Source organism: Typopeltis vanoorti, chromosome 5 (genome assembly GCF_054136105.1).
Source record: "Typopeltis vanoorti isolate ZY-2024b chromosome 5, IOZ_Tvanoo_1.0, whole genome shotgun sequence".
NCBI classification, from domain to species: domain Eukaryota; kingdom Metazoa; phylum Arthropoda; class Arachnida; order Uropygi; family Thelyphonidae; genus Typopeltis; species Typopeltis vanoorti.
The window spans coordinates 40195899-40211208 of NC_143553.1; the positions used below are offsets into that span (position 1 = coordinate 40195899).

The 15310-nt window shown below is 36.9% G+C and overlaps 1 protein-coding gene across 1 annotated transcript in view; it reads left to right on the forward strand.

Annotated features, from left to right (window-relative positions):
- LOC150106331 (uncharacterized) overlaps positions 1–15310 on the forward strand; it is a 404058-nt gene that overhangs the window by 135982 nt on the left and 252766 nt on the right. The window lies entirely within an intron of this gene.

Here is a 15310-nt window from a genome sequence, read left to right on the forward strand (position 1 = left end):
TAATGACTCCAAGACCGAGATAACATATAAAGATTTTAATGATAAATACTACTAGTTTCGGCATATAGCAGCCTTCTTCAGGTATTTATAAAGGAAAGGAATACTAATAAACATTGAATTATTTAAATAAACAAACTGGAAATTACAGGTACAAATTGCCTCACATAATCGATACATAAAAACGTTGTATTTTTCAAGTTGTTGGAACAACTTGAAAAATACAACGTTTTTATGTATCGATTATGTGAGGCAATTTGTACCTGTAATTTCCAGTTTGTTTATTTAAATAATTCAATGTTTATTAGTATTCCTTTCCTTTATAAATACCTGAAGAAGGCTGCTATATGCCGAAACTAGTAGTATTTATCATTAAAATCTTTATATGTTATCTGTCATTAAATCTATTTTTTGAAATGTATAACAACCGAGTAAAAACTAATCGCCACATATATATATATATATATATAGAGAGAGAGAGAGAGAGAGAGACACACACACACAAACGGTTGTGTAAACCTTTATCACGTGTCGCTACAGACCCAGGAGCACAGAGGATGGGGACCAGGAGATGTTTAGACAGCTAAGTTTGGCAAGTGCAAGAAGAATGATTGTTATGGGAGATTTTAACTTCAGTAGTATAAATTGGAGAGAGAAAGATGCATGTAGCAATAGGGGAATGGAATTTCTAGAATTCTTGAGGGACAAATGTCTTAGGCAACATGTAACAGAGGGAACAAGAGGTTCAAAAATTTTGGATTTGGTTATAGCATCAGAAGAGTTGATAATAACTGAGTTGACATCTCTCCCACCAGTTGGAGAGAGTGACCATATGGGGTTGACTTGGAAAATGAATAGACATGCAGGAGTATCAAAGAGACGGGAACTTATGTGGAATTATAAGGCAGGTGATTATAATAGTCTTAGACGTCAACTTCGGGAAGTTTCATGGAGGGAGGAATTGGAAGGCCGGGATATCACCAGTGCGTGGGAAATTGTGAAAGAATATTTGTTATCAGCAATGGTAAGTTGTATACCACGAGTGAAGAAGAAAACGCAATTTGGAGTAAAGTGGATGACAAACAATATTAAACAGGAATTGCATGCGAAAAAGAGGCTATGGAAGAGATATAAGGAGATAGGCTATGGAAGAGATGCATGAGGAATATAAGACACAGGCCAGAAGAGTGACTAGTGTGGTAAGGAAAGCGAAACTGGAATATGAGAGGAGATTGGCCCTAAGATCCAAAGAAAATCCTAGGGAATTTTTTAGCTATGTGGCCAGTAGGAGGAGAAATGACTGTGGAAGAATGATATTGTGGGATAAAAATGGGAATAGAGTGACTGATGCAGAGGACATAGTGGAATTGTTCAATGAACACTTTATTGGAGTATTTCATCCTAGAGGAGTCAGTTTTAATGCTAGAGGGATAGGACTGGTACGAGGTCTGGAGGTACAGGAGGAGAGTGTGTTTCAGATACTGAGTACTCTGGATGTCAGTAAAGCCGTGGGACTGGATGGTATTTCGCCACGAGTTTTGAGAGAATGTGCTAGGGAATTGACAGTACCTTTAACGTGGCTTTTCAATGAAAGTCTGGCTTTGGCAAAGGTGCCAAGGGAATGGAAGGAAGGTAAGATAGTGCCATTGCATAAGGGTGGTAACAGACTGGAAGTGTCTAATTATAGGCCAGTCTGTGTGTCATCAGTAGTAGTTAAGATCTTGGAGAAAGTAGTGAGGGACCGTGTACAGCATTGGGCAGATGAGGGTAATGTTATCTGTGAGAATAAACATGGATTTGTGAAAGGACGCTCTTGTTTTAGCAATATGCTAGCCTTTTATAATAAAGTTACAAGAACATTAGATGAGGGAAAGGCATATACTGCAATTTTCTTAGACTTGGCGAAGGCATTTGACAGGGTGCCACATGATAAGCTGATATTTAAGTTGCAGCACATGGGTCTGGATGTCAGATTGGTCAACTGAATTCAGGATTGGCTGTCTGATAGGTATCAGAGAGTTGTGTATGGTGGAGCAGTTTCCAGGAGGCAGAGGGTTACAAGTGGGGTCCCACAGGGCTCAGTACTAGGACCTATATTGTTTAACCTTTATATCAATGACATAGCCAGTGGATTGCAGGGGAATATTCAGTTGTTTGCAGATGATGCGAAGCTGGGAAGGATTATTAGTAATAGTGCAGATGTGGTAGCCCTGCAAGAGGATTTAAATAAGCTAGATAGATGGGTAAATGAATGGGGGTGTCAGTTTAATGCAGCAAAATGTAAGGTCTTGAGGTTTGGGAAACATCGATGGGATGCTGCATACTCTATGGGAGGAGTTATACTGGAGGAAGTAGGGGAGACAAGAGATCTGGGGTTGATGATTGATAGAAATCTGAAGTTTAGGGGACATATTGCAAAGGTGGTGAAGGTAACACAGAGGATTGCTGCAATTATGAGAAGGACACTGACCTGCAGAGATAAGAGGGTTATCATTCCATTGTATAAGTCTCTGATCAGACCACACTTGGACTATTGTTCTCAGATTTGGTCCCCAGGATTTGAAGGGGATAAATTAACTGTGGAAAGGATACAAAGACGGATGACAAAGATGGTTTCAGGACTGTACGAGGATAGTTATGAGGATCGGCTGAGAGAATGTGGACTGCAGAGTTTGGTGGATAGAAGAAGGAGAGGTGATATGATTGAGACTTTTAAACTGTTGAGAGGTGGTTACAGGGTTGACACTGGGGAGTTCTTTCGCTTGGTTGATCAGCGGGAAGGAGTGATGACAAGAGGCCATCCCTGGAAGTTACGAAAGGAAACTGTGAGCAAGACGGTAAGGAGTGGTTTCTTTGTGTGGAGGGTGGTTGAGCTGTGGAATGCATTGCCTGATGGAGTGGTGGGAGCGAGAACGGTCAGTGAGTTTAAAGAGTGGTATGATAGACTTTGTGTTTTTCAGGGGGGGACCTCCCCTCAGTGAGTCTTGACAGACTTTGTCTTAGGAAGGACCTCTCTCGATGAATCTTTTGACTCCTTGGAGGCCTGAATAATAATAATAATAATAATAACATGGATTGGTTATTAATAACACCATGTTCCAACATAAAAATGTGCACAAATTCACATGGAGAGAAGAGGCAAGGAATAAGAAAAGTCTCATTGATTATGTTATTGTTGATAGTGATGTTTTCTCCCTGGTGCAGGACACCAGAATGTACAGAGGATTTGAAATTGGAAGTGATCACTATTTAGTCTTGAGCAGGATAAAATTGAATTTCACATTGAAAAGAATAACATGTAAGAAAGTTTTAAAGCGAATAAAAGGTGAGCAGCTCTCAGATGTGAACTGTAGACTAAATTACACAAAGATTATTGAAGAAAAAATGAAAAGTTTGAGAACAGGAATCAAACCTTGGAGATTCAGTGGCAAGCCTTGAAGAAAGCCCTGATTGATTCAGCTAGAGAGGCATGTGGTGAAGTTGTCTGCAAGGATAGAAAAATTAGAACTCCATGGTGGACGCAGGAAGTTAAAGAGGCAGTGAAGGAAAATAAGAAAGCATATCAAAAGTTCCTGGCAAATAAGTCAGCTTGTGCTCTTAGAAAATACAGAGACAAATGCAAGAATGCTAAACAGTGTGTAAAACTAGCTAAACAAAAGTCATGGGAGGGCTTTGGCAAGAATATAGAAAATAAATATCAAGACGGTGGCAAAATATTCTGCAGGTTGTTGAAGAAGCTTAAGAATAGAGGAAAGAGTGCTGTAAAAGGAATTAGAGATGATAAAGGTGACATGAAAATGGGAGAAAAAGATATCCTTGAGGTATGGAGTAATTATTTTGTAAAACTGCTAAATGAAACCAGCAGTGATGACAGCACAGTGGTAAAAAACACTGACCAGGCATGCAGTCAGGAATACATACCCATACTTGAAGTAGAAAAAGCCATCAAAGGCTTGAAATGTGAAAAGGCAGCAGGAGTAGATGATATTCGACCAGATGCTGAAGTATGGTGGTATAAAAGTCTTACAGTGGCTGCACTGCATAGTTCAGAAAGCCTGGACAGAGGGACGAATTCCCGATGATTGGAGTAGAGCTCTCATAGTACCCATATATAAAAAGGGAAATAAAACTGAATGTGAGAATTACAGAGGTATTTCCCTACTGAGTGTTCCTGTCAAGATCTATGCAAATGTACTTGAGAAACGGTTGAGAAGAATTGTGGAAGAACAAGCTGTATTCAGGCCAAATAGAGGCTGCCAGGATCAGATCTTCACTTTATGACAAATAGTCGAGAAAGCATGGGAATATAACAAAGATCTGTATTTAAGTTTTGTTGATTTGGAAAAGGCATATGACAAGGTGCCAAGAGAGAAACTATTCAATACGCTACAGTTATATGGTGTCAATGGGGCATTATGTCAAGCAATACTTAGTGTTTATTTGAGTTGTAAGTCAGCAATTAGAATTGAAGGAAGTACAGGAAGATGGTTTAATGTTAAATCTGGTGTTAGACAAGGATGTACATTATTCCCTCTGTTATTCATTATCACATTATGGATCACATTATGAAGGAAAGTGGCATTAAACTTGATATTAAAATTGGAGATGTTAATGTCAGTTCCTTGCTTTATGCGGATGATGTTATACTTCTAAATAAATCCACTACAAGTCTGCAAGATTCTCTGACTAAATTGAATGAATAACTGTTGTAATAGATATGGTATGAAGGTCGGTAATAAAATGACAAAGACAATGAAAATAGGCAGAATTGTTGAAAATGTCGACTGTGTTGTGAATGGAGAACCTGTGGAACAAGTAAAACATTTCAGCTACTTAGGCATGATTTTTAGTGAAGATGGTAAATTAAATATAGAAATAGACAAAATCAGCAAACATGGTATGGTGGAAGTCAATTGAATAAATTCATAAGGAATAAGAGAGAAATTAGTCGGAACACTAAATTAGCTGTATACAAGACAGTGTTCAAACCAGTTTTAACTTATGGATCTGAGAGCTGGGTCAGAAGTAAAACACTTGACCAAAGACTAGAGACTGCAGATATGAGAGTCCTGAGAAAGATTATAGGCGTGAACAGATGGCATCAATGGCAATATCATATTAAAAACGACGATATTAGGAAAGGACTTGATGTTGTCAGCATCCATGAATGCGTTAGAAGAGCTAATCTCAGGTGGTATGGTCACTTAAACAGAATGGGCAAAGAAAGATTAGCAAAACAAGTGTTCTCTGCCAGGTTGGCAGCAAAATGACCCGGAGGAAGACCAAGATATAGGTTGATTGATTCGGTACAAAGTGCCTTAGACGATAGAAATATAAGATCTGATAATGTTGGAGTCTTGACAAGTAACAGACTGATTTGGAGGAAAATTGTAGATAGGAAGTTAGTAATAATGTAATTTTTTTCATGTAGTACTATCATATCCTGTACACCCCTTGAGTGTAGATGGCAGGAATTTGATGATGATGATGAAAAGCATTTGATTCAGTTAAAACATCTGCAACACTAAAAGTTCTTGAAACCAGGGAACTGAGAAACTATATATTGAAACACTAAAACATATTTACAATAATGCAACTTCTGTAATTAAATTATATAAAAACAGTAAAAAGTTCCCAATACAAAAAGGCATCCATCAAGGCAACACCATATCTCCTAAATTATTTACAGCTGCACTAGAAGTCTTTAGAAGCCTTGATTGGGAAACAAAAGGAATAAACATAAATGGAGAAGGCTGCATCATCTGAAATTTGCAGATGATATTATCCTAATAGCAGATAATCTTGATGATCTGGAAGAAAGGCTAAATCAGCTAAATGAAGCCTCCAAAGTAATTGGATTAAAAATAAATAGAGAAAAAACAAAAATAATGATGAACAAATACATAAACCATGGAACTGTCAAAGTTGAAAACCATGAAATAGAACAAGTTACTTCATATGTATATTTGGGCCAATTGTTATCCTTTGAGGATTGCCAAAGAAAAGAGATTGAATGAAGAATTCACCTTAGATGGATGGCTTATGGAAAAATGAGAGACATTCAGAAGTGACATCCCTATGAGTCTAAAAAGGAAAGCTTTTGACCAATGCATACTTCCTGTCCTAACATATGGAGGAGAAACATGGACTTTAACAGAATCCCTAAACAAAAAGCTGAGAACACACAACATCACATGGAGAGAAGTATTCTAAAAATAACATTAAGAGATAGGAAAACAAATACCTGGTTAAGATCTCAAACAGGTGTCATGGATGCTGTAAAATACATTAAACAGGCTAAGTGGAGATGGACTGGCCATATTGCCAGATGCTGTGATGGGAGATGGACTAGAAAAACAACAGAGTGGAGACCAATGGATGGAGCAAGACAAAGAGGAAGACCGAGAAGAAGGTGGAGGGATGAACTGGAACAAATTGCAGGAGTGAGATGGATGGGAGAGGCAGAAAACCGAGCGGTTTGGAAAATCATGGGGAAGACCTTCATCCAGCAGTGGACAGAACCAAAAGGCTGAAGAAGAAGAGAAGTAACAAGTCACATAAGTCATGATTAGTATTCAAACCTCGACAGTGAAATCTTATCTGTGAAACTCTCTATGGTCCAGTGACTCATTATAGGAGGCTTGCACTGACCATTATTCCTACATTTGTCATTCCCACATCTGTCCTTTAATGTATTTGCTGACACTACACTCAGAACTACATCTGGCAACCCATTCTGCTCATTAACTACTCACTAAGCAAACAATATAGTTTCTCACTTCCTTGCTAATTACACTTACTCAACTTTCAGAAATGACCTTTATCACAATGGGAAGTTGAGTATAAGTATGGTTATTTCATTCTGTCGTGTACTGAAAAAATTATTCTCTAAACTACTCAGCAATATAACATTCCTGTCTTCTCTTTTCTGCTTATTAACCATATGTTGCAACTTGCACTCCTTAAACTTTCATGATAATTTCTCTTGCACTACTGACATCCTTTCCTTGAGGTTTCTTGTGCCAAGGAACTGCCTCCAGGCTGCTTTCAAAACTTATAGGTAAATAGATAATGAGTGGAATTGATAGCCAGAAGTAGTTCTGAGTGCAGAATGGATCACTTTAAGGAAAGGTATAACAGATATGATAGTTAATTATTGTTATTATTATTCAGGACCTAAATGGAGTCATAAGACTCAATGTGGAAGGCCTGTCTTCAACAACATGGTCTATCACACCATTCCTTAAACTCATTCACAGCTTTTGTTTTCACCACCCTATCAGGCAATGAATTCCATGGTCAAATCACCTTCCATTAAAAAAAAACAAACACTCTTTTACTCATCACTTCCATTTGTAACTTCCAGGGATGGCCCCTTGTACTTGCTAATTCCTTTTGATCTACCATATGAACTCCTCAGTGTTAATCCTGTAACTATCTCTGAACAGTTTAAATGTATTAATCATATTGCCACCCCTTCTATTAACACGTTTGCTGCCAACTATGAGTATACTCGTAGTTGGTATATGAGCCTCACAAGCCAACTACGAATATTCTTGCATGTCGATTACCAACTTCCTATGCCAAGCATGAGTTAACCCATAGTATAAGCACGTTAATTTGGACCCTTGGCTTGTGAATAAAGTGGAGAGCACGTCTGGGGGCTTGGTAGAAGGAAAATAATTTCAGCAAAAATATAGTATATTATAAGAGGTATAGTTGTGTAAACTGTGTATTTATTAATGCAAATAAAACAATTTTTTTAAATTTTTTCAACATATACATATATTTATATCCAATATATCATTATCTGAGTCATCGCTTGAGTTGTCTGTAGGATAATCGGAACCAAATAATTCATTCCATTCATCATCACTCATATTAGCGTAAGCTTCTAATTCTTCATCAGTAAGCTTTCTTTTACTGGCCATGGTGTAATTGAAGGTTTTTATTTAGATAATTTTAAATAATTGTAAGACTAGACGCAATAAACCTTATTGCACTGAATGCTGAACATCACTGACTCTGAAATCAAGTTACACAGTCATCAGTGCATGTAAGACATAGGTGTGTGATGGGGGGGGGATACGGAATTACTCGTAGTTGGCATATGAAACAAAATTCTGTCTGATAAGCCAGCTATGAAATAACTCGCACTGACCTTGTAGAAGTGAAAGTACTTGGCGTGCGGTAACAAACTATGCCTGAGGAGCATGGCAGTGAATGTGTTAACCAAACTCTGCAGTTCACATGGCCTGAATCTAATCTCAAAGCTAACATTATACAGTCATCATATTATTTTGTTATCTGCTTTTGCACTCTCAGAGATTAATTTCTCCTCTTCAAATCCCAGTGACCAAATCTGAGAACAGTAATCCAGATATGACCTGATCAGGGCTTTATACAAGGGAACCACAACTCTTCTATTTCTGGTGTTCAGCATCCTTCTCAGTTTGCAGTATTGCAGCAATCCTCTGAGTTACCTTCACCACCTTTGTGTCAAGTCACCTAAACTTCAAGTTTCTATCAATCATCACCCTGAGGTCCCTTGTGTCTTCCACTTGCTCTAGTACAGTTTCTCCAACAGAGTTGCAGCTTCCCATTAATAGATCACAAACTTCAAGACCCAAATTTAGTTGCATTAAACTGAGACCTCTGTTCATTTACCCATCTATCTAGCTTATTCAAATCCTCCTGAAGAGCTACCACACTGACACTATTACTAATATCCCCTACCAGCTTCATATTATCTGCAAACAACTGAATATCTTCTTGCAATGGACCACACTTGTAACCATCTGCTTCCTTGATACTGCTCCTTTGTACACAACTTTCTAATACATATCAGACAGCCAATCTCCAATCCAATTCACTTACTGATATTCAAACCATATGGTGTAACATAAATATCAGCTTGTCATGTGACATCTTGTCAAATGCCTTTTGTAACTTAAAAAAAAAAGGCAGTATATGCCTTTCCCTCATCAACTGCTCTTTTTACTTTATTATAAAAGGCAATTTGATTATTAAAACAAGAGCACCCCTTAACAAATCCATGCTGATGCTCACAAATAACATTACCTTTATCTACCTAATACTGTACATGATCTCTCACTAATTTCTCCAAAATCTTAATAACTATAGAAGAAATACAAACTGGTCAATAGTACAGTTCCATTCCACCACCACCACCCTTATGCAATGAAACTCTCTTACCCTCCTTTCATTCCTTGGGCACTTCTTCCATAGCCAAGACTCTAATTGAAAAGCCAAGTCAATGGAGATGTCAGTTTCTCAGCACACTCTCTAAAAACAAATAAAATTCCATGCAATCCTACTACCTTATTGACATTCAGAGAACTTAGTATTTGTACACTCTTCTCTTACACTTCCAAACCTTGAGCCCTCATCTGTCTAGTAATAAAACTTGTTTTTTCCAGGATGAAATACCCAATAAAACTAAGCATTAAGCAATTCCATTATGTCTTCTGTATCAATCACTCTACCTCCATTTTTGTCTAATAATGTCATGCTTTAACAATCATTTCTCCTCATATAATCTCCTTCATATAATGTAAGAGCCTCTCATTTTAGTATTTAAAACAGCATATGATGGAGCCATCAGTAGTTGCATAAAGTCATCCTATCATGATAATTCTTCCTTCTGTTCTATAGCCTCATATTGGAAATCTTCACAATAATTATTTACTTTGTGATCACTGAGTTATGCATACCATCTTAGTCATCCTTTGAACTCTAGGAGTGTAGCAGTAACTGACTATATATCTTCCTATTCACCTGAGAAACAGAGCATTTGAGGCTATTTCAGTCCCAAATGCTCTGTTTCTCTGGATTCTGTTCCGAACTTCCTTCCTTTCAGCCACACTCTTACTCTTCATCCTTCTTTCTTGCAATATCAGTGTTTTATTTTATGCTTATACTGCCCTCTTAGAGATTGATCTACTGTTTATAGGTGTTTGAGAGGTTATTTAGGAATAAAATACAGGATTAGGTTGATGGATTTGTAAAGGGTAGGTCTTCTTCTTTTAGCAATTTACTTGCATTTTATGATAAGGTAACAAGCTTGTTAGATAAGAGAGATTCATATTATTTTTATTATTACCCAAGACCTCATGGAGTCAGACTCATCTGGGAGGTCCTTTTATCACACACACAGCTCATCATACTGTGCCTTAAACACATTCAAACTCCCTGCAGACACCACACTCTCAGGCAAGGCATGCCAATCGTTTACAATATATACTTTGATATTCTTGGACTTTTTAACAAAAGATTTTGATAGATTAAATTACCTCATGATAGGTTGGTACAAGCTGCAGAGGATGTGTATGGATAGTATATTAATTAGATGGATCGGAGATTGGCTTTCTGAATGATACCAGAAAGTTGTATATAATGGAGCAGTGTGTCTTAAAAAAGGAGGGAATTAGTGGTATGTCCCAGGGTTCTGTTCTTTAGCCCTTGCTGTTTAACTTATTTGTTAATTATATTTCATGTGGACTGACTGGAGATCTTCAGTTGTTTGCTGATAATGCAGAGTTGGGAAGAATTATAAGGAATGCACTGTTGTTAATTTCTTTCAGGAAGATTTGAATAGACTTTTAGCTTGGACAAATGAGTGCAGTTGTAGTTTTAATATTCATGAGCACAATGTGTTGCATTTCAGAGTGCAAAGATATAAGGCTGTATACTATATATACAGCAGTTCAATCATTATATAATATATTGATTGAACTGTAGGAAGTGGATGAGATTCAAGATCTGAGGGTTATAAGCAACAGTTGACTGAAGCTTAGAGGGCATATTGCAAGCATCGCAAGGACTGAACACTGTATTGCCAATATGGTAAAGAGTACACTGACATATAGAGATAAGGAGGTTATTGTGTTGTTGCATAAAGCCTTGGTCAGATCCAGACAAAATCTGACCACTATTGTGCTCAGATTTCGTCACCCTATATTTCCATCATGATGTAGAAACATTGGAGAAAGTCTAGAGATGAGTGACTCAGATAATATCAGGACTCTGGAATGTTAGATGTGAAGAGAGGTTAAAGGAATTAATGTAAATTATAGAGTTTAGTGAATAGGAGGAAGAGAGGTGATATGATAGAGACATTTAAGTTAGTGAGGGAATTTTATCATATTAATTCAGAGAGGATCATTAAAAGAATAGAAAGTGGAGAGGATGAACTAGAGGCTATCCCTGGAAGTTGTGTAAGAGTGTGGCAAAGAAAGATGTGAGGAGTAGATTTTTTTACATGGAGAATTGTGAGTGAATGGAACATACGAGAGTGGTCTGAAAAGTTGTCGGCCTCGAACATAGATGGCAACACTATCGGCAAGGTTTTTTTTTCTAAGTTAGTACATCTGTCATAAGCATCCATGTGAAATTGCAAGTCATTCGATCAAGTAGTTTGTTTTATACAGCTGTCTGAAGCAAAGTGTTGTCTGTATCCCTTGAAATGGATAAAATTGAGTATTGTGTGGTTATAAAATTCTTTGTAAAAGAAGATTTAATGCCAAAAGAAATTCATTTGAAGTTCTTGAAAGTTTATGGGCACTCTTCTCCTTCATTTTCGACAATTAAGAAATGGGCTGCTGAGTTTAAACATGGCTGTACCAGCCTTGAAGATAATCCATGTGAAGGACGTCCAAAAAGTGTAACAACACTAGAATTCGTGTGGACAGACTTATGTGTTCGTCGAACATGTTGTTTATTATTTTAACGGTATAATAGAACACAGAAACTAAGTAAATAATTAATTTATTAACTTGATGCTGATATTTCGCTGGTATTATAACCAGCATCTTCAGGGCACAAAAACACTGTTTGTCACAATACGCGAGACTAAAACAACATGGTGTACATTAACAAAATTGTAGCAGCAACACAAAGACTAGAGTCCTGATTTTGGCGCCCTTTTTTTTTTTTTTTTTTTTTTTTTTTTTTTTTTTTTTTTCAGATAGAGGGCGCCAAAATCAGGACTCTAGTCTTTGTGTTGCTGCTACAATTTTGTTAATGTACACCATGTTGTTTTAGTCTCGCGTAATGTGACAAACAGTGTTTTTGTGCTCTGAAGATGCTGGTTATAATACCAGCGAAATATCAGCATCAAGTTAATAAATTAATTATTTACTTAGTTTCTGTGTTCTATTATACCGTTAAAATAATAAACAACACTAGAATTCATTGATCAAGTGCATGAAATTGCTGAGATTATAAGCATTTCAAAAGAATGTGTAGGATATATTTTGCATGAAGAATTGCATATGAAAAAGCTTTGCTCAAGATGGGTGCCGTACTTGCTCACAGCAGATCAGAAACGCACTCGCATGAAAATCTCTGAACAGTGCTTGGAGCATTTTAACAAGAATAAAACTGATTTTGTGCATCGATTTATTACTATGGATGAGACTTGGATTCGCCATTACACACCCGAATCCAAACAGTAGTCAAAACAGTGGACAGAAGCTGGTTGTTCAGCACCAAAGAAGACAAAGTCAGTTCCATCAGCAGGACAGGTCGTGGCATTGGTGTTTTGGGATGCTAAAGGCATTTTGTTTATTAATTATCTTTGAAAGGGTAAAACAATAAGTGGGGAATATTATCCAGTCTTTTAACCACACTAGACGAAAAAATTCATGAGAAAAGATCCAGTTCGCAGAAGAAAAAAATCATCTTTTTTGGCAAAAAATCAAGTGTTTTGGGAATGGGAAAATTAAGAGATCTGCACTTATGAATTTATGTATTCAAGATACCAAGTAATTTTATATAAACTTGGTTTTTAATCCTGTTTCCCAAGTGAGCGAACAGACAAGTCAGTCAAGTTTGCACCTGCACATAGTGCAAGTCTAGGAAACTCATGGTAGTGCAACTTGTGGTAAAGGTGGATTAAGATCTGATCACTTTCCTTAGTATTTTTCCTTTATGTAATGGCAATGGTCACTACCCATACCAGTTTCGACTTTTATTGACGTCTCGAGAGCCAGAACTGACAATGCTAAGGTTGAAGTAATGCAGAGCTTATTAATTTTACCTAAACAAGTTGACACAAGGTGCTTTGACCTTATTAAATAAAATCTCAGGATGAGAGAAAGATATAGAAAGTTTTTTAACTTTGGTATATTATGTATTCAAAGATACCAAGTAATTTTATATAAACTTGGTTTTTAATCCTGTTTCCCAAGTGAGTCAAGTTTGTGCCTGCACGTAGTGCAACTTATGGCAGTGCCACTCAAGCACCTTGTGGCAACTTGTTTAGGTAAAATTCATAAGCTCTGCATTACTTCAACCTTAGCATTGTCAGGTCTGGCTCCCACTGACGAGACCTCAATAAAGGTCGAAACCGGTGTGGGTAGTGGCCATTGCCTTTTAATGCATAGCATCATACATCTCTGCAAGGGGATGTGCTTTACATTAAGGGAAAAATACTAAGGAAAGTGATCAGTTCTTAATCCACCTTTACAACGAGTTGCCTAGAGTGGCACTACCATGAGTTGTCTAGACTTGCACTACGTGCAGGCGCAAACTTGACTTACTTGTCTGTTTGCTCACTTGGGAAATAGGATTAAAAACTAAGTTTATATAAAATTACTTGGTATCTTGAATACATAATATATCCAAGTTAAAAAAACTTTCTGCACTTATGAACTCTTGGAACATCCACCCTATTCCCAGATTTGGCTCCCTCTGACGTCTCTCTCTTCCCAAAACTAAGACTTTTCTGCATTGGTCAGAGTTTTTCTTCGAATCCAGAGGTGATTGCAGTTGTATAAGGGTATGTTGCAGATCTTACTGAGAACCACTATAGGGATGGGAGAATGCTGCTGAAGCATCACTGGAATAAATGTATTAGTCTTAAGGGAGATTATGTTGAAAAATAAAAATAATTTGGATATTATAAATTCGTTTTTTCATTGTTAGGCTGAGAACTTTTCAGACCACTCTCGTATTACTAGAACATGGTTTAATCCTTTATCCAAGTGTAAGCAAAGTTTGCACCTGAAGTATCTTCAGGACTGGGCAACTTGTATATAGAGGCCAGTGACTGACTTCACATCACTTGCCTTAGTATCCCATAATGCAAAGCACACATCCTTTCAGACATGTATAATGCTATGCATTATGGGAAGGGTCAGTACCCAGATCAGTTTCAACCTTTATTGAGGTCTCATCAGTGGGAACCAGACCCTGAAGTGATACCAAGGTTGAAGTAATGCAGAAGTCATATTTCCATATACAAGCAGCCAAAAGGTGCTACACCTTGTAAATAAAATACTCTGGATTAGAGAAGTGAAAAAACTTTAAAAACTTTCAACATTACCAGAACATGTGTAAATGTTGGGAGTGTTAAGGATTTTAAGGTTCAATGTGATAAATATGTTGTCATTTGAATGAACTTTTATTGATGAATCTGCTAACTCCATGGAGGGTGTTATAATAATGGTGGTTAAGGGATATTTAAACGAAACAATATTGGAGTACATACAATTAAAGTTAGGAGGATAAATCAGGAGTTTAAATGGATGTGTAATGTCATTAAACAGGAGTTTGAGGGGATGGGGTGATGTTGTATAAGGATTGTAAAGCAAAATATGATCAAGTTAATGAGCAGTATAAAGCACAGCCAAAAAAAAGGCAGTAAAGAAGATGAAATCATAAGTGAAAAATATCTGAGCTTGCCAAAGCAAATCCTGAAAGTTCTTTCATCACATGGCAAAAAAGAGAATGATAATTGTGTATGTGAGGCACAAAATAAAAGTTTTAGTATTATGAGGAGATGTTTCTTTTTGTGATATCTATTACACATATATTATTAAGTCAGATATCTATTTGATATCTAGATATCAAATAGATATCTGACTTAAACTAGATATCTATTTGATATCTAGTTTAAGTCAGATTGATTGAATTTGATTTTTTGTGTGATTTATATAGCTGTATTGGACAAGTGTTTTGTTTAATATATCTTACATTTAGTTTTGTTCATTATATCCATTATGGTGGATTCAAAAGCTCTGATACTAGCATGTGGTTTCCCAGTGCGCCATGGTTTAAATACTGCATTATATATACAGTGGAGGATTTTGTAACGTGGCGTGCACAGCATGTATAAGCATAAATTAAAAATGTGTCAGCTGTCAAATGGGAAAATACATGTGTGTATGAAATACATGCATTGGGAAGCACTAAATAATTTGAGTGATGCTGTCTCTGGTTTTGGTAATAGAAGCAGTGAATTGGAAATGAGTGAGTGCAACATATAGATATGAGTAGCATGCTTGAGCAC